The following is a 21,399-nucleotide window of genomic DNA, read 5'->3' on the forward strand; positions in this document are numbered from 1 at the left end:
ATCTTGCCTTACCACTTATTGGCTCTGTTACTTTAGATTTGCTGTTTAATTTTCTGAGATCCAATATCTTCATCTGTAATGTAGAAGTGGTAATAGTAATAACCATTATAATGATAATACAAATGACCATGACACCCACCACTTTTTAAAAATGTTTATTTACTTATTTTATGACAGAGCATGAGCAAGGGAGGGGTAGAGATAGGGGGGGGGAGAGAGAGAGAGAGAGAGAGAGAGAGAGAGAGAGAGAGAGAGAGAGAGAGAATCCCAAGCATTATCTTCACTGTCAGCTGGAAGCCAATACAGAGCGCAAACCCAGCATGGGGCTCAATCCCACGACTGTGAGACCATGACCTGAGCCAAAACCAAGAGACGGCTGCTTAACCTACTGAGCCACCCAGGTGTCCCAGACACCCACCATTTTTTTTTTTTAATGTTTATTTCATTTTTGAGAAAGAGCAAACAGGGGAACAGCAGAGAGAGAGGGACAGAGGATCCAAAGTGGGCCCCATTCTGAGAGCAGCCTGCCAATGTGGGGCTTGAACTCACAAAGTGCCAGATCGTGACCTGAGCCAAAGCCGGGCTCTCAACCCGGCTGAGCCACCCAACCTCCCCAGACACCCACCATTTTTAAGAGGTCTATTCCTGAAATAGTTCATCATCATCTCTACACACACACTAAAGCATGCTTTGAGTAAATTCAAATATTTAACAGAATGCTCTGTTCATAATGCTCATAACCATTTCCAACATTTGCCTGTTTGGGAAGTTGGCTTTTCTTGTTGATTTTCTCAAAATGGAAACAACGGGAATCCGATTTTTGAACAATGGACTTCTAGGCTGCCTGGAAAGGGTGTTTCAAGCAAGGTGTGTGATCAAGCAGTGAAGGACTGTTGAATTCTACTACTATTATCCTGAGGAAGACACCTGTAATGATGCTGACATCCAAATACATGTCCCTTATATCTATATATGGCAAGAAATGCATGTCCTGTTTCACAGTGATAATTATAGCAACTGATATGAAGAGTCTTAGGTTGAAATGGTTGAAGCACAGTGTTAGAAGTTCTGTCCCTGGAAGCACTCATTTTTATTTTGGGAACAAAGGATTTGGGTAGCATGGTATGTTAACTTCCAGAAAGCAATGTGGCATCCTGGCCGTCATGTTTAGGGTGCTGGCTGCTACTACTCACAGGTACTCTGTGTTCCTGCAAACGTGGGGGCTTGCAGGCCTCTGACTGTGAGTTAAAAATACAGATCTTGCTAAGATTAGCCAAACAGTCACATCCAACCTGTACAAAGCCATTTATCAGATTCCTTTCTGATCCAGCCCATTCTTTATAAAAGCCTTATCACAACTGCAGCTTTATCTTTGCCTTCTGGGCAAAATGGTGTTGTCCAAACTCCTAGGAAAATCCCGGTTTGCTTGGTCCCATTATTTTGCAGTTAAGTAAGCAATATCTATGTATATCTCACTTGGTTTCATTTTGAAATACAGTACTTTCTAATATATGTCAAAACCCCCACAATATCATAACTAATGTAAAAAATAAAAAAAGAAATACAGTATTTCCAATTTTCTCCTCCTCCTTCTTCCTTTTCTGCACTTGTTCATTATTTTGGTCATGAGAGGTTGTCGTTTAAGAAATGCCCATTTTATTTTTCAGTTGTGTATAAAACAGCAGAAAAATGTGAAAAAAGGAAATCCTTTATTTCAAGTGTTCTTCCAGGGACTTTGATAATTGATAATTGGTTGTTTGCTTTTGTTGTGCTTCCTACTGTTTTTTGGGGTTTGTTTGTTTGTTTGTTTGTTTTTTCAGACTGAAAATCAAACTGAAACTGTGAGTCCAATGTATCAGCACCACATTCTACCAGGTGCTGATGTCACAGGCCTCTGAAGAACGGGCATTGTTGACATCACTCCTGCCATTTTGTTTGCACACGGCAGCACAAAGGTGAGTGACAAGCAAGTGGTGTTTAGTAAGGTACCACTATACGTAGCCCACTAACCCCATGGTGCACAAAAAGTGGGGAGAGTTCTTACTGGCGCTTTGTTACATTTACCACTTTGTCACCAGTGTCTGGTAAAGGGCTTGTCATGTAGAAAGCACACATGAAACACATGCTACATTTTTGCTAAACACACTAACTTCTTCACATGGTTTAGCAGTTATTTCTTATGTAATTTAACTAAAGGTTAATTCAATTAAAACTGAGTCATAATGAATTTCAAGAAAGTAGGTTGGTTTCTTTCCATGAAAGACAGGTCAAGAGCATCTAAGAGACAGAATCCTGGATTAAAAGAAGGCAGGGAATTTGCATTTTGATTTCGGATGTGTCCATGTTTTTGTGAATTAAGGCAAACCACTTAAATACTTATGTCCTGGTTTCCACCTACATAATAATTCTGCCCTTGATATTTCACATCATTGATATGAGAGTAAAATGAGAGAATAATTATGGAAGTTCTTTGAAAAAATAGTAATCACTCTACAGATAGAGTACTTACTATTATAGTTCAGTTGACCCTTGAAGGTTTGAACTGCATGAATCCACTTATATGTGGATTTTTTTGATACGGTACTATAAATGTTATTTTCTCTTACGATTTTCTTAATAATATCTTCCTTCCTCTAGCTTGCTTTATTGTAAGAATAAAATAGAAAACACATATAAAAAATGTGTGTTAACTGTTTATGTTATTGGTAAGGCTTCTAGTTAACAATAGCCTATTAGTAGTTAAGTTTTCAGGGAGTCAAAAGTCACACATGGATTTTCAACTGCGTGGGGGTTGCCATCCTTAATCCCTATGTTGTTCAAGGGTTAATTATATTCTATTTCTGGGACCTGAAATGGACATTAAAAAAACCATCCCACTTGACTTCCTGTTCTATACATGCACACACACATTTTAGTATATGAAGAATGTGGTACTAGACCACTTCAGGACATGCATGCCAAGACAGGTAGGACACGCAATTCTGGTCCTTAAGAAGTTTATCATTGTTTAGAGAGCAAATAAGTAGAAAAGAAGCCAGAATTTGGCAAGAGAGATAAGACATAAGTAGGTTTGGAGGAGAAGACTGGAGAACAAAGACATACACACATTTGAGTTTTAAAAAGAGACAATGGGGGCCACCTGGGTGGCTCAGTCTGGAAGCGTCTGACTCTTGATTTCAGCGCAGGTCACGATCTCAGCTCAGATTCCTGAGTTTGAGCCCTGCATCAGGCTTGAGGTTCTGTCTCCTTCTCTCTCTGTCCCTCTCCTGCTCTCTCACTCTCTTTCTCCCTCTCTGTCTCTTTCTCAAAAATGAATACAAATAAAATAAAATAGAGATAAAATTTAAAAAAATAAAAAGAGACACTGGTTTTACATTCACAGATCATCAAAGTACTTTGAGAGCCTTTTTTTTCTTCTTGTCTTTTCTAATATTGATCTCTTACATATCCCAAATTGATAGTGCTAAGGCGAGACTTCCACTATTCTTAGTACCTTATTTAATATTCACTAAACATAGTCATAATCAAGCCTGTACAATAGAACTTTATATTGGCAAGCAAAGTAAAATTTGAATTACTGAACATTCAGTATTCTGTTCTTTCTGAAAAGATTGGTGTTTTTCATGTGCACCTGTTATATTTCAATTTTTTTGAAGCTACCAATTCATGACATTCCATCAATTAATATTTGGTTATGAACAAGAATATTTTAGCATTAACTGTTATATAAAAGTTATATGAATTTAGTGAACAAAACTTACCATGTTAAACTCAACATTCTCAACATAAATCTATCCTATCTACTATTAAAAGACCCCGTTCCTCCCCTTTTGCATGTAGAGTCTTATTTTTTATATTTCAAATTTGACCCACTGTTTTGTGTATGTTCAAATAATTTAATTTCAATATAAAAATTAAGCTTAATGATTCTTTGAGGAAACTAGAAAAATGTGATTATTCTGCTAGGTTTAAATTTATCTCTAATAGAACAGTGTAAGTAATGGGGCAGAATACTCTGGATTTTCCGAAATGGTACTTCTACTAAATATTTGGCTTAGTTGTGGCTTGATTTAAGGATCTAATATATAATTACCATACAAATAAGGCAATTTTTCACATTTTTTCACAGGTGCTGTAGTATCAAAAATATTAAAATCAGGGGCGCCTGTGTGGCTCAGTCGGTTAGGCATCCAACTTGGGCTCAGGTCGTGATCTCATGGTTTGTGAGTTCAAGCCCCGTGTTGGGCTCTGTGCTGACATCTCAGAGCCTGGAGCCTGCTTCAGGTTCTGTGTCTCCCTCTCTCTCTCTCTCTGTCCCTCCTCTGCTCTCTCTCTTTATCCCTCTCTGTCTCAAAAATAAATAAACATTAAAAAGTTTTTTTTAATATTAAAATCAAATTGAGTTTTGAGGTTTGTTAACATGTTCCTATGCAGTGTGGAATGTTTGGGTAATTTCCCATCCTGGACCATTCAGTTCCAGTGTAAGCAGATACTTTCAAGGGGACTTTGGGTGAGATATAGTAGTGAACCGACTCACAGGCTATGGAGCATCTTACAAAGTCAGAAATGGTAGGAGAAGTAGATGAATATGAGATTCTCACTAAGGCTGTATTTGGCAAATATTTTATTGAGCATATACCATTCTCCAGGCCACTAATGACTTACCAGGTCCTTCTCCTTAAGGAATTTATTTTTATGTTGTTGAAGTAAATATTAAGTAAGTGAGAAAATAAATTGTAGTAAGCTTTGTGAAGAAAATAACCATGACAATAGTTGGTAACAACTATGTCACATATGAATCCCCATAAGTGATGGATCAGTCTGGGGACTTAATTGCAGTGCTTCCTAAATTAGGATTTAGGGAATAAGGAGGAATTTCCCTTCCTGTTTCAAAACAAAATTGTGTCTTTAACCACTTAACAAGATTGAACAGTTTATTTTTCACTAAATTTAATTTTAAAAAATCCATCTCTAAGAGAGGGACTTGGTACACAATTCAAGTACAATAGATTATTTGAGTTCTTTGTTGAGATAATTATAGCCCAGCAATTGAAAAACACAAGGAAATGCTAACCCATTCCTATACCCATTTATTCCTTCACTGGGGCCACACTATTTGGATCATCACAGCTGCACAGAATGGTGTGATATTTGGGAGGCTAAGTCATCACTCTTCATTTTTCTTTTTAATATCCTTTAGGTGAATTTGTTTGTTTGTTTGTTTGTTTGTTTGAGTGAGAGAGAAAGTGTGAACAGGGGAGGGGCAGTGGGATCGAGGGTGAGAGAATCCCAAGCAGGCTCTACGCTCCACACCAAGCCCAATGGGGGCTCAATCTCATGACCTGAGCCAAAATCAAGAGTCAGATGCTTAACCATCTGAGCCACCCAGTTGCCCCAGGTGACTTTTTAAATCATCTAGTCAAGATGGGATTGTGACTGGGCATACACTAAGATTAGATTCTTTGGGGAAGAATTGACAAGTTTAAAATATTTAATCTCCCCATGCAGGAATATGGTATGTTTCAATTGATTCAAAATATTTCTTTTAAACTTGTATAAAGCACTATAGTTTTTTTTTTAAGTCTTGATTATTTCTTAAATATCCCTTAGTATTTTGTAATTTTTATTTCTTTGTGAATAGATTTGTTTTTCCTCACTGTATTTGAAAGGGTTATTTCTGGCACATAGAAAGCTAACCCTCTTGTATTTTTATTTTAGCTGCCTTTCAGAATACTTATATTTGTCCTGATAATTTTAGGCTAATTTTCTTGCATTCTTTATTTTTTGTACACAGTGCTAGCATGCTGAGTGATTGAAAACCTTATGAAAAATAATAGATTAGCTTGTTAGGGAAGAAAAAAGAGTGAGATTCCAGTATGAAACATTTAGAACAAATAATTAGTATGTAAACACTAACTTTAAGAATGATTCCCATACAGCAGTGGTTCTCAGGCTTGGCTCCCACTGGAATCACTTGCAGAGCTTTAGAAAATACCCATGGCTGTGCCCTTCCCCCAGATACTCTGATGTAATTCCTGAACATGGGGAAAGAAAGACTGTGCAGGTGATTTTAACAGGTCACCATATTTATGGAACCATATTTATGGATGATCTAAAATAAGAAATTCATTGTCAAGCAAAGATCTATTTCTTTCCTTCCCAATTCTTAACTTTGTGCTCTTACATATTGAACTCTTGATTTTAAGGAAATATCTTTTTTAAAAACACGTACTCATATTCTTAGTCTCGAAATCATTGATTCCCTTATTCAACAAGTACTTTCTGAGCAGTGTTATGTTCTTCCAGACATGCTGTTCAAGATATAGGACTAGATAAAACATATTATCCTCTAACATGTAGGTTATCTGTTATCTGTAGGGTTAACATGTAGGATTTTTATCTGTTTGAGTATTGGCTTGAATTGGATGTTGGGTTTGTGAGAGAGGAGACCAGGATGGAACCTAAGCAGCTGGAAGGATATAGAGTTACCATTAACTAAGATGGAAAAGGTTCCAGAAGGGGCAGGTTTAAAAAGGAGGAATAGGAGCTCAGTTTGGATCATGTAAAACTTGAAATACCTATTAAAGTCCAAGAGGAAAAGGTAAGTATGCGTCCATGTATGTGGGGGAGGGGGATGGGGGGGAAGGAAGACTGAGCTGCAGAAATAAATTAGTGATATTTAAAGCCATGAGGCTAGATGAGCTCACCAAATGAATACCAGTAGATATAAAAATAAATACATTCAAGGGATGAGTCCTGGGGTTAACCGAAGCTTCAAGGTAGAATGCAAGCCAAGGGAAGAAAAATATTTGCAGCAGGAGGGAGTGACTGACCAACTGTATCAAATTCTGCTGCTAGGTCAAGTAAGATAAGAACTAAAAATTGACCATTGGACTTAGCAACCTTTAGGTTTGTTTTCTATTCCAAAATCATCTCAGTAACCATCTAGGCTTCCTTTCTGTGATTTCCCATCTCTCTTCCCCTCTGCCTTGCTTCTCAGTATGAGGAAGAGAGACAGTGTTCTTATGTTTGGGAGATTGTAGGAGGCATACATAGCTCCCTAAATCTGGGAATGTGACTTCCTTTTCCTATATTTTTTCTCTCTGAAAAATCCCTCTCAGCTCATTTTGTTAGACTTATATTATGAATTAGAGACGTGGATTTATAAAAACCAGTTCTTTGAAAGTTTATACTAGCAACTGCTTGAGAATAAAACCATGTCATAAATAGACATTTAAGTAGAAATTTACAATTCTACCAATTCCTTAGAAAATCACCCAACACAGGATGAGCAAGTGGGTGAGGTGGAGGGCAGGACCCAAGCATGATGAACACTGCAGGTGAGGACTTCTGGAACCGTTTGGAATTTCGCTGCAATTCAACACCATCTCACCTCCAGCGTCTCCTCAGAGTCCACTCCCCATGATAGCTCCCCCCATGGCCTGAGAGCTGAAAGGGCTAAGACTTTTTTTGTTGTTGTTAGGGTTAAGACATTTTGAAATGAGTCAGTCTCTTACCTCTCTGGATCTTCCCTGTGTCAGCTGGAATATTAAAATGAGGTCTGGAATTAGACAAGCTGTTTCCCATTTAAGAATCTATAACACTATCATTTTACGTTCTATAGCTTGAACGTTCCTTACGTTTAAGGTTTCGGATTCTGCTAAGATACTTCTGTGTGTGACGTTGGCCAGTCCTTCACCTTCTATCTGCTTAGATTTTAAAACAGGCTAATAAGTTAACCCTTAAATAAGATTTGCACTGGTTTATTTCACCATCCTACACTACCGTTACCGAGCAACCCAAATGCAATGTGTTTCCTTTGAATAGTACTGCATTCATTTGTTCACTAGGCATGGATTTATTAGCTATGTGCCAGGTACAGTGATCATATCCAACAAGGCAGTTCTTACTCTCAATTGATGGAGGAGATGAAGAGATGGCCAAAAGAAGGTGATATTTAGTTTTCAGGAGGGGAGAAAGAAAATGCCACAGAGAAAATAAAGGCTGGAGCTGAGGATGAGAAGGATTTTTATTTGTTTGTTTGTTTGTTTGTTTGTTGAGTAATCTAAAAAAAGACAGGCATCCCAGGCAGAGAAAATGCACAAAACTCTGAAGGAAAATGGCATAGTGGGAGGAAGGATGAACACTTCCCTTAGTTGGTCATAGAATGCACTGAGGAGCCAGGAGTAAATGAGCTGGAGATTTTTGGCAGGAGTCAGACTATGGAGAACACTAGGTAAATTATGTTGTGTTTTTTTTTAATTAAAAAAACTTTTTAAAAGTTTATTTATTTTGAGACACAGAGAGGAGACAGAGAGAGCCCCAAGCAGGCTCCGTGCTGTCAGATCTCATGAACTGTGAGATCATGAATGGAGCTGAAATCCAGATCCAGCTGCTTAACCAGCTGAGCCACCCTGGCTCCCCGGTAATTTATGGTTTCATTTTATTTCTTCCTCTAGGGCAGTGGAGTTAACAAAGGACTTACTCCCTGCCTTTAACTGGGGTGTGTGGTATTATTCACCAGAATCTCCAAGGCTGTGTGTATAGACTGAACGTTTGAACATGGCCTCCTTTGGATACTGTAATACAGCCCACCTTTCATCTCACGTATCCTCCCTTCTGAAAAGCCATGCCTTCAAATGCTGTGGAATGAGTTTGTCCAAGTGTCCCAAGTCTGAGAACCATTGCGAGAGGCAAGAAGCAGCCACGGGAGCATTTTAGGCAGCAAAAAGTCACGATCTGATTCAATGATTTCTCTTCCCTCTTCTCGTTTTGCAGATATTTTACCATTAAAACTGAGATGTAGATTTTGTTCCAAATTTAGTAGGAGGTGTGCTGTTCACGAATGGGTGTGGAGGAACAGCAGTGCCCTGTCCCCTTAAGTAGCAGGTTATCCTCATAATGTGATATAAACACTTCAACTGAAGGACTTCTCAGAAACCTATGTTTTGGGTAGTGAAGTTCACAAATTCCTTAGAATGAGAAAAATGAAAATAAGAGGAAGATAGAAATAACGAAAATACAGCCTTGGGACTCAAGTTGGGCAGAATCCTCCTCCCCTGGCTTGCAGCTCACGTGTCTGGAGAATAACTTTTTATAACCACACAGTTGGATGATCAAGTCCTGCCTCTGCTCTCACTATCACAAGCAGGGGTGGTCAAACGGTAAAGTGAGGCTGTTATGTGGTAAATTACTTATTGATGCCATTCTGGTTGTGAATTCAAAGAGTCAGGAAGTTCATAGCTGCTCACAGCTCTCCTGAAGCTTTCTACCATTTAAGGAGAGTCATTTCCTTGGAGCAGTGTTTAAGTACATTGTGGAACACGGATGCTCTGAGACAGAAGTAACACCTCCTCCTCCACCAAGAGCTGAAGGAAGCCTGTGGGGGACAAACACCACCTGGCTATCGATTGAGTTACTGGTAAATAAAGGCCATCTCTAAATGGAGATCAGTTCTACCAAAACAAGTGGAAGCTGAGCCTGCATTGAAAGACAGCACCATCTAGTGGGAGGAGAGTCACACAGGAATGGAGGCCTATTGCTACGCTTTCCAATTCTGTATTTTGAACGCTTTCCTAAGACTTAGAGGTGGATTGTGAATACAGCAGTCTCTTTTCATAACCGGCTTAACCAGGTAGTCTCCAACGGAGCCTCAACACTGTGTTTTGAAGTGGTTTGCTGCCTAATAATTATAATGATGTCCCATGTTTACTGAAATCTTGGTATAGCAAAGCATTATGCTAAGTCCTTTCTCCAGGATTTCTGTGTACAGTTGTGCAGGTTGCACCTTGCAGAGGGCTGCTTGTATGAAGGCAGCAAGGGACTGAAAATGTCTTCATCTCCACTCATTGATCTGAGTGCCCTGGCAAAAGGTTGTGGAGAGGTCTGGAGAGAGGGTTAAAATTTTCTAAATTGCACAAAGGTGCTGTATAATGCAATCCTGGTTAATGTATGTGCATTAATTCACATTTAATCCTCACATCATTCCTGCAAAGTAGGTGTTATGTTATCATGGTCCTTTCTCAAGGAGGAAGTAAGCCTTAGGAAGGGTGAAATAGATTGCCCAAGTTTGCACAACAAGTAAGGGGCAGAGCTAGGATTTTAACCCAGACAGACTTGCCCCTAGGCTGGAAGACCTCACAAAAGTGTGTGTGTGTGTGTGTGTGTGTGTGTGTGTGTGTGTGTGTGTGTGTGTCGCGCGCGCATGCGTGTATGCGCAGGTCCTTACAGGTCGGATCGCTGTCTCTATCCCCATTCTGGAGCAAGAAATGTAGAGCAGTGTCTTCTCACTACAGACTAGCTCCTGCACAGAGGCAAGCTCAGAGCTGCCCAGTGCCTGGCAAGTTTTCCTGAATGATTGCTGTGCTCCATGATTCAAGCAACTGAACGAGCAGCTAAACAAAAAACGCATCGAGCGTTTTAACCCTGTTAAGAGAACCCAGGGTTGCCACGCAGCTCAAGACTTCACCTGCTACCTTAGCTTAACTTGTGTGCTCTCTGAAAGGGCTACGCACATTCTTCCCTCTGTGTCTTAGTTACCCTGTCGCCTATTTCAAGTGCCCTTTGTTGCATTCCCATCTTTGCGTGTATAAGTTTTGCCCCTTTAAAACTCGGCTTTAATCTTCCTTCTCTGCCTTTATGAAGCTTTATTTAAGCCTGTCAGAGTCCATCTCATTTTCTTCCTTATTTTCCAGTTATATATATTTTTTGTTTGCCTTGTACTATAATTCTATATGTACGTTTCTTACATCAGGTTTTTATCTGTAACCTCTGAGGACACAGGGTGTAACACGTAGGATTTGCTCATAGCAAGTGTGCAACAAATGGGAATTGAATTAAAAGCCCCGGGGGGCCTAGAGAACATCAAATCTTCAGCTTCACCATACTGTTCTCACTTAAACTAAATGTCTAAATAGGCATTTCCTGACACAGGGAACGACAAGCTGGGAGTCTTAAGGCAAATCCACAATGCATTCTACAACGTAATAGATTGTTTTTCCTCAAGACCTAGTGAATAATTAAATTAGTGTGATTTGCCATAATTAACTCAGCTCCCAGGAGCTGAACAAGTTATAACTTTGCAAATCCCTTGGTAGAGGCAGGTGACAAACTAGTTCAGAGTTAATTTTTAACTTTCACTTTGGCTATGATTATTAGGCCCTCAGGCTAAAGTTAAACAAAAAGTAAGTAGAAGCAAAGAAGTAGAAAAGCCATTTGGAATATTTCTGAGAATATTTATAGAGAATTTATTTTGCATGAAAGTGCATTGGCAATAACAAAACACTTCAGATTATATAGCTATTATAATCTCTGCAGTGAGTCTATAGCAATGTAGAAATTTAACAATACCCTTTTAAAAAATAAAGATACTTCTTCTTTAATTCTAACTAACAAGATTTTTTTATCTAAGATTTTTTTCCCAATTAAGCTTTGAAATTATTAAGGAAAACATGTTACAATGGAACCAATGTATTCAAATATAATTGGCAAAATAAATATGACCCACATTTTTGTATATTGGATGACACTATTAATACTGTTTCTTGTTTCTTACCTTTGCATGTAAAATATCTTGTATGTAAATTGTGTTATCACAGATTTGTATTTAAAAAAAATTTTTTTTAACGTTTATTTATTTTTGAGACAGAGAGAGACAGAGCATGAACAGAGGAGGGGCAGAGAGAGAGGGAGACACAGAATCTGAAACAGGTTCCAGGCTCTGAGCTATCAGCACAGAGCCCGACGTGGGGCTCGAACCCACGGACCGTGAGTCATGACCTGAGCCGAAGTTGGACACTTAACTGACCAAGCCACCCAGGCGCCCCACAGATTTGTATTAAGAAAAACAAAACTGGATAGGAAATAGGAGAAATAAGACTTCATAAAGTTTACTGATGGCAATGGCCCAGTTGCCTGAATATCTACAAGAGGGAGGTTGGACCATAGGATGGAAAGAAAATTCTAACGATGCACACACAGGCTTCACTGAGAAAGGGAAGGGTGAGGCATTGAATGAAACTTCTGTAGTTCATAGCAAACTCTCTTGAGCTCTAATATTAAAAGGGCTTATACCAAAGATGGCCAAGGTCCCTATGAGGTAGATAAATATAAAGACTGGTGATAATTATGTCAGGAAAACTAAAACCTCAAATTAACCGAACTTACATGCAGGAATGAATGACTGAATGAATGAATGAGAACTAAAAATATAGAGATAACTTTTTGTTGTTGTTTAATGTTTATTTTTGAGAGAGAGACAGAGTGTGAGCGGGGGAGGAGCAGAGAGAGAGGGAGACACAGAATCCAAAACAGGCTCCAGGCTCTGAGCTGTCAGCACAGAGCCCGATGCGATGCGGGGCTCAAACTCACGAGTTGTGAGATCATGACCTGAGCCGAAGTCGGACACTGAACAGACTGAGCCACCGGCGCCTTACCAAAGAAAATCTTAATAAAAGCTTGATGTGTTTAACTGTATTGTTCAAGAAGTTCCATGTGTTTATTAACATTAAGTTAATTTCTATGAGCATCAGATTTGGGGGTTTTCAAAAGCTGGGAAGAAGAACATTATTGCAGAAAGAATTATAGGTGACTTACAATGATAAATAGAATATGATAAAATTGCATGAATTAAAATGGATCTGAATAAAAAAGTGGAGCTAAAATAAAAGTGTATATCATTGTGATGGGTCTGCCTGTATTAAATGAACAAAATATTGGGCCTTAAGTTTTCTACAAGCTGTTAAGGGAAACCAGGTCATTTCTGGAATTATTTGATGTAAAACATAGTGCTTGGTTCTAGAGGGGTGACAGTGCTTCTCAGTATCAAAATAATAGTGAAACACATCTCCGGAAATAACATAGAACACAAATGTTCATGCTTTTATCAAAATATAAAATTATCTCAAAATGCTAGATAAATGGGGAAAATCCAACGATGGAATTTAATAAGGACATATTAAAGCCATACATTGAAGTTCAAAATATTAGTCACAGAGGTCTGAACATGACTATTTTATCAATGTTTTCCTAGCAGGAAACTAACAGGAACTGTTAAAAAATTGGTAACCAAGAAAATTACATAATATCACAAATATAAAGTCAACCAGTGAATAAAAAAATATAAGCCTTTCTAAATATATGAAGACCACATAAAAAAATAAAGCTTACTGTATAGGAAAAGATATTTTTAAAAACTACAAAAATCAGAGCAAATATATGTGTTGTATCATTACATGTAAATGAGCCTAACTTGTTGGTTAAGGAAAAAGATCAATTTCACACATTCATTCTTACCTTTATCTCCATCCACATTTTTCTCCCATTTGTGTCATGAAAGAGCCCAAGGGAGGTGGGAGTTAATGGAGTAGGATGCGAATCCAATAAAGTCTTCAAGACTGAAATATAAAAATATAAAAATAAAATAAAATAAAATAAAATAGTACTGTGAAGGATGATGAAACTGGAAACACTTAAACATGGTACAAACTGCCCGTTACTGGATAAGACATGACTCCATTCTTCAAGAAAAAATATTATCTGCTACAAGATCTTTTGAACAAAATACAGCAGGTTAAGGAATTAACTGCCTAGCTTTAAGAATGAATTGCTAGTGGGGCGCCTGGGTGGCTCAGTCGGTTAAGCGTCCAACTTTAGCTCAGGTCATGATCTCACAGTTTTGTGGGTTTCAGCCCCGCATCAGGCTCTGTGCTGACAGCTCAGAGCCTGGAGCCTCCTTCGGATTCTGTCTCTCTCTCTCTCTCTGCCCTTCTCCCGCTCACTGTCTGTCTCTCTCTCAAAAATAAGTAAACATTAAAAAAATTTTTTTTAAAAAGAATGAACTTCTAGAGTAAATAAAGATCACTAAAAAAACAAAAATTAAATAGTGCAGCCTCAGGCCATTTAGGTTCAAAGATGCAAATATCCATGTGAAGAACAGAGAATAGCTTATGCATAACCTCCTGAACACATCTTCAGAGAGCTGTTGAATGTTTTCCTTCAGTGATCTTTAAGTCTGAAATATTGAAGCTAAAACCGGAATATTGATGGTAAAAAAGAAAGAGAACATTTTATGATTTTCAAATCCAAGCTTCTTCCATCACTTATAATTTCTGATGACTCCCTCAGTGCTTTCACAATCTATCAACTGATTCATGTGTACCTGTTAGGTATGCCTACTTTTTATGACTAGCTCTGTAGAAAGTGCTGTGGGAAAGTACACGAAGTAAAAATCATGTTTTCTGCTCTCAGAATTAGCAAAAAGGAAGCAGAAACAAAACTATTTCTAAATTTAGTGGTGTACTGGTAAGAGTAAGTTTTAGTTTGCTCATTTTTTTTGAAGTATAATTGACAAAATTGGATATATTTAAAGAGTACAATGTGATGATTTGGTATATTTACATATTGTGAAATGATTACTGCAGTCAAGTTAATTAATACAGCTATTGCCCATCACCTCACATAGTTACCTTTATTTATTTTTGGTGAGAAGGCCCTATACAAAGGGCAAGTAAACACATGGAAAGATGTTCAACGTCAATAAGCCATTGGGGAAATGGAAATTATAGGCACCATGAGACATCACCATACACCAGTCAGAATAACTAAAATTAGAAACAAAAAATAGTGACAACACTAAATGCTGGCCAGGATGTGGAACACTGGATCATTCCTGCATTGCTGGTACAAACGTAAAATGATACAGCCACTCTGGAAAACAGTTTGATAGTTTCTTAAAAACTTACACGTGAAATTACAATAGACCCAGCAATTGCACTCCTGGGTGGTTATACCAGAGAAATGAAAACTTATGTTAACTCAAAAATCTGACCATAACTGTTCACAGCAGCTTTGTAATAGCCCCAAAGTGAAAACAACAGGTGAGTGGTTAAACAAAGTGGACATTCATACCATGGAACGTTACTCAGCAATAAAAAGGAATGAACTGTTGATACATCTAACAGTCTGGTTGCAACTCCAGAGAATTATCCTGAGTGAAAACAGTGAATCCCACATGGTTACATACTGTATGATTTAATTTATAGAACATTCTTGAGATGGAGAACAGGCTGGTATTCCCAGGGATGAAGGGGAGTGAATGAGAGGGAAGTGGAGTAGCTATAAAATGGCAACATGAGGGGTGCCTGGGTGGCTCAGCTGGTTAAAAGCCCCACTCTTGATCTCGGCTCAGGTCATGATCTCACAGTTTATGAGTTTGAGTCCCGAGTTGGGGTCTATGCTGACAGTGTGGAGCCTGCTTGGAACTCTCTGTCCCTTTCTCTTTGCCCCTACCCCACTTGTGTTCTGTCTCTCTCTCTCTCTCTCAAAATAAATACACTTAAAAAAAATGGCAACATGAGAGATCCTTATGGTAAGGAAATATTCAGTACCCTGACTACATAAATGTCAATATCCTGACCAAAATCAAAAACAACTTAATTCTAAATAACAGTCAAAACTGCCAAAGCTTTCTGTGTGCAGGTGTGATAAACTACTCCCAGTCTCATCTGACTCCCACTAAGCACAGCACATATTCATCTGCTGTGTAGTTGGAGGCTTTTGAATATTCTTGTTTTAATAGGATTTTTTAACGTTTATTTATTTTGAGAAAGAGAGTGTGCACTGGGGAAGACAGAGGCAGGGGCAGGGGGTGGGGGGGCGGTGACAGAGAATCCCCAGCAGGCTCTACAACCTCAGCACAGAGCTCCACATGGGGCCTGATCTCATGAACTGTGAGATTATGACTTGAGCCAAAATCAGGAATTGAATGCTTAACTGACTAAGCCTCCCAGGCGTCCCATTAATAGGACATTTTAAAGATTTTTATTTACTACTTAAAAATATAAATCAAACCAAATACCATTTCAACTTGTATTGAACTGAGTGCCCTGGAATGCAGTCTTGAACAGCCAGGGGTTCGTGAACGACCTGTCAGGAAATGACGACCTAATTCAACCATTGTGAGCTTCACAGATGGAGATATTGGCCAAGATCCAGAGAAGCTGAAGCACCTGCCTGAACTTCCCATAAAGCTGGGAAATGGCAAAGAATATTCTTGCCTAGAGTCCTTTTCAGTTCATAATGATTTGGAAGAAAAGACCACAGGGGAGAGATATACCCATGAGAAAAAGGAATATACAAATGCTAGTGTGTATGGGAAATGGGGAGGGCTAAAAATGTAAAGCTATCTAAACCCAGTTGACTCTTCCAAATTAAGAATAGGGAGGGAGAAATTACTCGGTATCTCCCTTGCATTGTGTCTCTTGCAGAACTAATATCTGCTCGGACCTTAATCTGTCAAGGTGGGTGGGATCAAGCCTTGGAGTAGAGGTGAGCATGTGTACCTGCTGGAGTTAAGTGAGGACATAGGAGGTCAGTTCCTTACTATATTCAGCTTCCCTTGCTCATGCCTAGAATCTCCCAGAAATAAAGGCCAGTCCAGAAGGCATTACATGATCGCTGACTAGTGCAGTATGCCAACGGTAGCCCCTATAGCTCTCTTGGAAGGCACCGTCTGAGATTTGTGAGCGTGGTGAGGTGGTCTGAAGAAAAGCACTACTGCCCATGACAATGGCAATAGTTACCAGTTTTCTGTATTGTTGACAAGGATTTAATCCTATCTCCTCAGAATGCAGTTTTTCTTAGACAAAAACATAATAACAGCAATCATTGTTTGCTTCTAATTTCGAATTGTCCAAGTTACCCACAGTAAGACATTTCCATCACACTCCTATTCTCTTCTGCATCCTCTTTCTTGTAATTAAACAGAGAAATCAATTATATTTAATGTGCTTGCCTATCAGTTTTTTCGAGAGTCTCCCCATCATGTCCTCTCCAACCATCACAGCTACACTGTGCTTTTAGGTTATGATGTGAATTCCATTTAGCTTCCCTTTTCCACCTTGTTCACTGGCCCTGAGTTACTGTGGGTGTGCTGGTTCCATTTCTTGTTCATCTGGATTTTTAGTAATACACTTGATCTTAGCCAAAAGGCCGAGAAGCGATGGATTTTTAGTAATAGTATCCACCTTTCTTCAACCTGTTCCTTTAACCTGCTACCTTCGTTCCCCTAGGCGCTAACAGCGACATATTGACTATCCTCCTTCCTTTCTTTCTTTCTTCCTTCCTTCCTTCCTTCCTTCCTTCCTTCCTTCCTTCCTTCCTTCTTTCCTTCCTTCCTCCCTTCCTCCCTTCCTTCCTTTTACTGCCCCTTAAGTCAATCTCATACATTCTCCAACTATTAAAAATGCATACAATAGCACTCTAATGTCATATAAAGCCATATAATCAAGACTTTCTTATCCTGCTATTTACCGTTTTCAGTAATGACTTTTTAAGTGGCTGATTGGCTCTTTGGGGTCCTAACCATTCCTGGACTAGATTTTTTTTTTCTTGCTGTCTGTATCTGAGGTATTTTAGACCAAATTCCTTTATGTTGTACTGCTTATTATGTTTCTTACGAAGTGAAATTTCCAGAAAATCTTTAAGAAAAAAATTTCTGCATTCCCTCAATGGTATAAGGTTGCCAGGACTGCCATTTACATCTGTCTCTTTATCACCACCTGCTGGAGAACTCACTGCATGGCTTATGAAGTCATCTTAACTGGCCTTCTATGGAAAACAAAGAGGCAGTTTGGGATATTTTCTAATACCTCTGACATTACAGAATTACATTGTACTGGAGAGAGGCAAGTTGCTTGAATGAATGGGAAGATCCCTGAGACTATTTTTCACTACATTTTATATTACATATTATAAATTGCATAATATTATATATCGCAAATAATGGAGTTCTTGGGAATTAAAGCTAAGTGGACCATGAAGTTTTGATTAAAAGTGTCCGCCATTATTTACTCAGCTTTTCAAACAATATGGATTCACATGCAGGACCCTAACAGAATATTTAAAGCAAGTTTTGAAATTTGTAAACTAAAAGACATTTCTAAAAATTCCACTATGATATCTTTATAATAACTTCTATAGTCTTAATCAGAATTTTTGGAGGCCCCTCCCAATTCTGTGTCATTACTTTAGTTGTTCATGTCCATTTCCCTCCTGTCAGTCCCTTCTGTAAACATCTCTTTACATTTATTCTTTCATTACGCTCTTTTATTTATTTATTTTTAAAGTTTATTTATTTTGAGAGAGAGAGCATGCACACATGTGAGCAGGGGAGGGGCACAGAGTGGGAGAAAGAGAGTCCCAAGTAGACTCCACACTGTCAGTGCAGAGCCTGATGCACGGCTTGATCTCACAAATTGTGAGATCATGACCTGAGCCAAAATCAAGAGTCAGAAGCTTAACGAATTGAGCCACCCAGGTGCCCCTATTTTTAGTTTTTTGAAGAATCTCCATACTATTCTCCAGAGTGGCTGCACCAGTTTGCATTCCCACTGGCAGTGCAAGAGGGTTCACTTACTCTGCATCCTTGCCAACCCCTGTTGTTTCTTGTGTTGTTAATTTTAGCCATCCTGAGAGGTGTGAGGTAGCATCTCATCATGGTTTTGATTTGTATTTCCCTGATGATGAGTGATGTTGAGCATCCTTTCATATGTCTGTTAGCCAAATGGATGTCATCTTTGGAAATGTGTCTATTCACCCCTTCTGCCCATTTCTTAACTGGGTTATTTGTTTTTTGGGCATTGAGTTTGATAAATCTTTATAGATTTTGGACATTAACCCTTTATCAGATATGTCATTTGCAAATATCTTTTTCCATAGGCTGCCTTTTTGTTTCATTGATTGTTTCCTTTGCTGAGCAGAAGCTTTTTATCTTGATGAGGTCCCTATAGTTTATTTTTGCTTTTGTTTCCCTTGCCTCCAGCGATGTGTCTAGTAAGAAGTTGCTCTGGCTGAGGTCAAAGATGTTGCTGCCTGTGTTCTGCTCTAGGACTTTGATGGTTTCCTGTCTCACATTTAGGTCTTTCATCCATTTTGAATTTACTTTAGAGTATGGTGAAAGAAGGTGGTCCAGTTTCATTCTTCTGCATGCTGTTGTCTAGTTTTCCCAACACCATTTGTTGAAAAGACTTTTTCTTTTGGGCGTTCTTTCCTGCTTTGTTGAAGATTAGTTGACCATATAGGTGCATGTCCATTTCTGGGTTTTCTATTCTGTTCCATTGATCCATGTGTCTGTTCTTGTGCCAGTGCCATACTGTCTTGATGACTACAGCTTTGTAACATAGCTTGAAATCTGGAATCATGATGCCTCCAGTTTTGTTTTCTTTTTCAAGGTTGCTTTGGCTATTTGGGGTCTTTTGTGGTTCCATACAAATTTTAGGATTCTTTGTTCTAGCTCTGAAAAATGCTGATGGTATTTGGGTAGGGATTGCATTAAATGTGTACATTGTTTTAGGTAGTGGAGACATTTTAACAATGCTTGTTCTTCCAATCCTTGAGCATGGAATGATTTTCCATTTCTTTGTGTCCTCTTCAGTTTCTTTCATTAAGTGCTCTATAGTTTTCAGATTACAGATACTTGGCCTCTTTAGTTAGGTTTATTTCTAGGTATCTAGGAATAAATTGTATTTGCAATTGTAAATGGGATCAATTCCTTGATTTTTTTTTTCTGCTGCTTCTTTGTTGGTGTATAAAAATGCAACCAATTTCTATACATTGATTTTACATCCTGCAACTTTGCTGAATTCATGTATCAGTTCTGGCTTTTTGTGTGTGTGTGTGTGTGTGTGTGTGTGTGTGTGTGAAGTCTTTCAGGTTTCCAACATAGAATATTATGCCATCTGCAAATAGAGAAAATTTTACTTCTTCCTGGCCAATTTGTATGCCCTTTATTTCTTTTTGTTGTCTGATTGCTGAGGCTAAGACTTCCAGTACTATGTTAAATAGTAATGGTGACAGTGGACTTCCTTGTCTTGTTCCTGACTGTAGGGAAAAAGTCCCTCAGTTTTTCCCCATTTGGGATGATATTAGCTGTGGGTCTTTCATATATGGCCTTTATGATGTTGAAGTATGTTCCATCTATCCCTATTTTGTGGAGAGTTTTTATAAAAAATAGATGCTATATTTTGTCAAATGCTTTTATGCATCTATTGACAGGATCATATGGTTCTTGTCCTTTTAAAAAATTTTTCATTTAATTTATTTCTTTAATTTACATCCAAATTAGTTAGCATATAGTGCAACAATGATTTCAGGAGTAGATTCCTTAATGCCCCTTACCCATTTAGGCCACAACCCCTCCAGTAACCCTCTGTTTGTTCTCCATATTCAAGAGTCTCTTATGTTTTATCCCCATCCCTGTTTTTATATTATTTTTGCTTCTCTTCCCTTATATTCATCTGTTTTGTATCTTAAAGTCCTCATATGAGTGAAGTCATATGATATTTGTCTTTCTCTGACTGACTCATTTTGCTTAGCATAATACCCTTTAGTTCCATCCACGTAGCTGCAAATGGCAAGATTTCATTATTTTTTATTGCTGAGTAATACTCCATTGTGTATGTGTGTGTGTATGTATATATATATATATATATATATATACATACACACACACATATCTAGATCTGTAGATATAGATATAGATATAGATATAGATATAGATATAGATATAGATATAGATATAGATATAGATACCACATCTTCTTTATCCATTTATCCATCAATGGACATTTGGGCTGTTTCCATAATTTGGCTATTGTTGATAGTGCTGCTATAAACATTGGTGTGCATGTGCCCCTTTGAAACAGCATACCTGTATCCCTTGGATAAATACCTAGTAATGTAATTGCTGGGCCGTAGGGTAGTTGTATTTTTAAATTTTTGAGGAAACTTCATACTTTTTTCCAGAGTGGCTGTACCAGTTTGCATTTCCACCAGCAGTACAAAAGAGATCCTCTTTCTCTGCATCCTCACCGACATCTGTTGTTGCTTGAGTTGTTAATGTTAGCCATTCTGAAAGGTGTGAGGTGGTATCTCATTGTGGTTTTGACTTGTATTTCCCAGATGATGAGTTATGTTGAGCAGCTTTTCATGTGTCGGTTGGCCATCTGGATGTCTTCTTTGGAGAAGTGTCTTTTCATGTCTTTTGCCCACTTCCTCACTGGATTATTTGGGTTTTGTTGGGTGTTGAGTTTGATAAGTCCTTTATAGATTTTGGATACTAACCCTTTATCTGATATGTCATTTGCAAATATCTTCTCCCATTCTGTCGGTTGCCTTTTAGTTTTGCTGATTGTCTCCTTCGCTGTGCAGAAGCTTTTTATTTTGATGAGGTCCCAGTAGTTCATTTTTGCTTTTGTTTCCCTTACTTCTGGAGATGTGTTGAGTAAGAAGTTGCTGCGGCCAAGGTCAAAGAAGTTTTTGTCTGCTTTCTCGTTAAGGATTTTCTTTCTTCCTGTCTTACATTTAGGTCTTTCATCCATTTTGAATTTATTTTTGTGTATG

The 21,399-nt window shown here is 38.4% G+C and overlaps 1 protein-coding gene across 1 annotated transcript in view; it reads right to left on the reverse strand.

The window, feature by feature from the left end:
- ASB15 (ankyrin repeat and SOCS box containing 15) overlaps positions 1-21,399 on the reverse strand; it is a 61,276-nt gene that overhangs the window by 34,323 nt on the left and 5,554 nt on the right. The window contains exons 3-4 of the mRNA XM_058724436.1: positions 13,294-13,394; positions 7,518-7,541 (exon numbers count right to left, since the gene is read on the reverse strand). The gene's annotated coding sequence lies outside the window, so the exon portion shown is untranslated. The remainder of the gene's footprint in view (positions 1-7,517; positions 7,542-13,293; positions 13,395-21,399) is intronic.

This window comes from Neofelis nebulosa, chromosome 4, assembly GCF_028018385.1.
Source record: "Neofelis nebulosa isolate mNeoNeb1 chromosome 4, mNeoNeb1.pri, whole genome shotgun sequence".
Taxonomy (NCBI): Eukaryota; Metazoa; Chordata; class Mammalia; order Carnivora; family Felidae; genus Neofelis; species Neofelis nebulosa.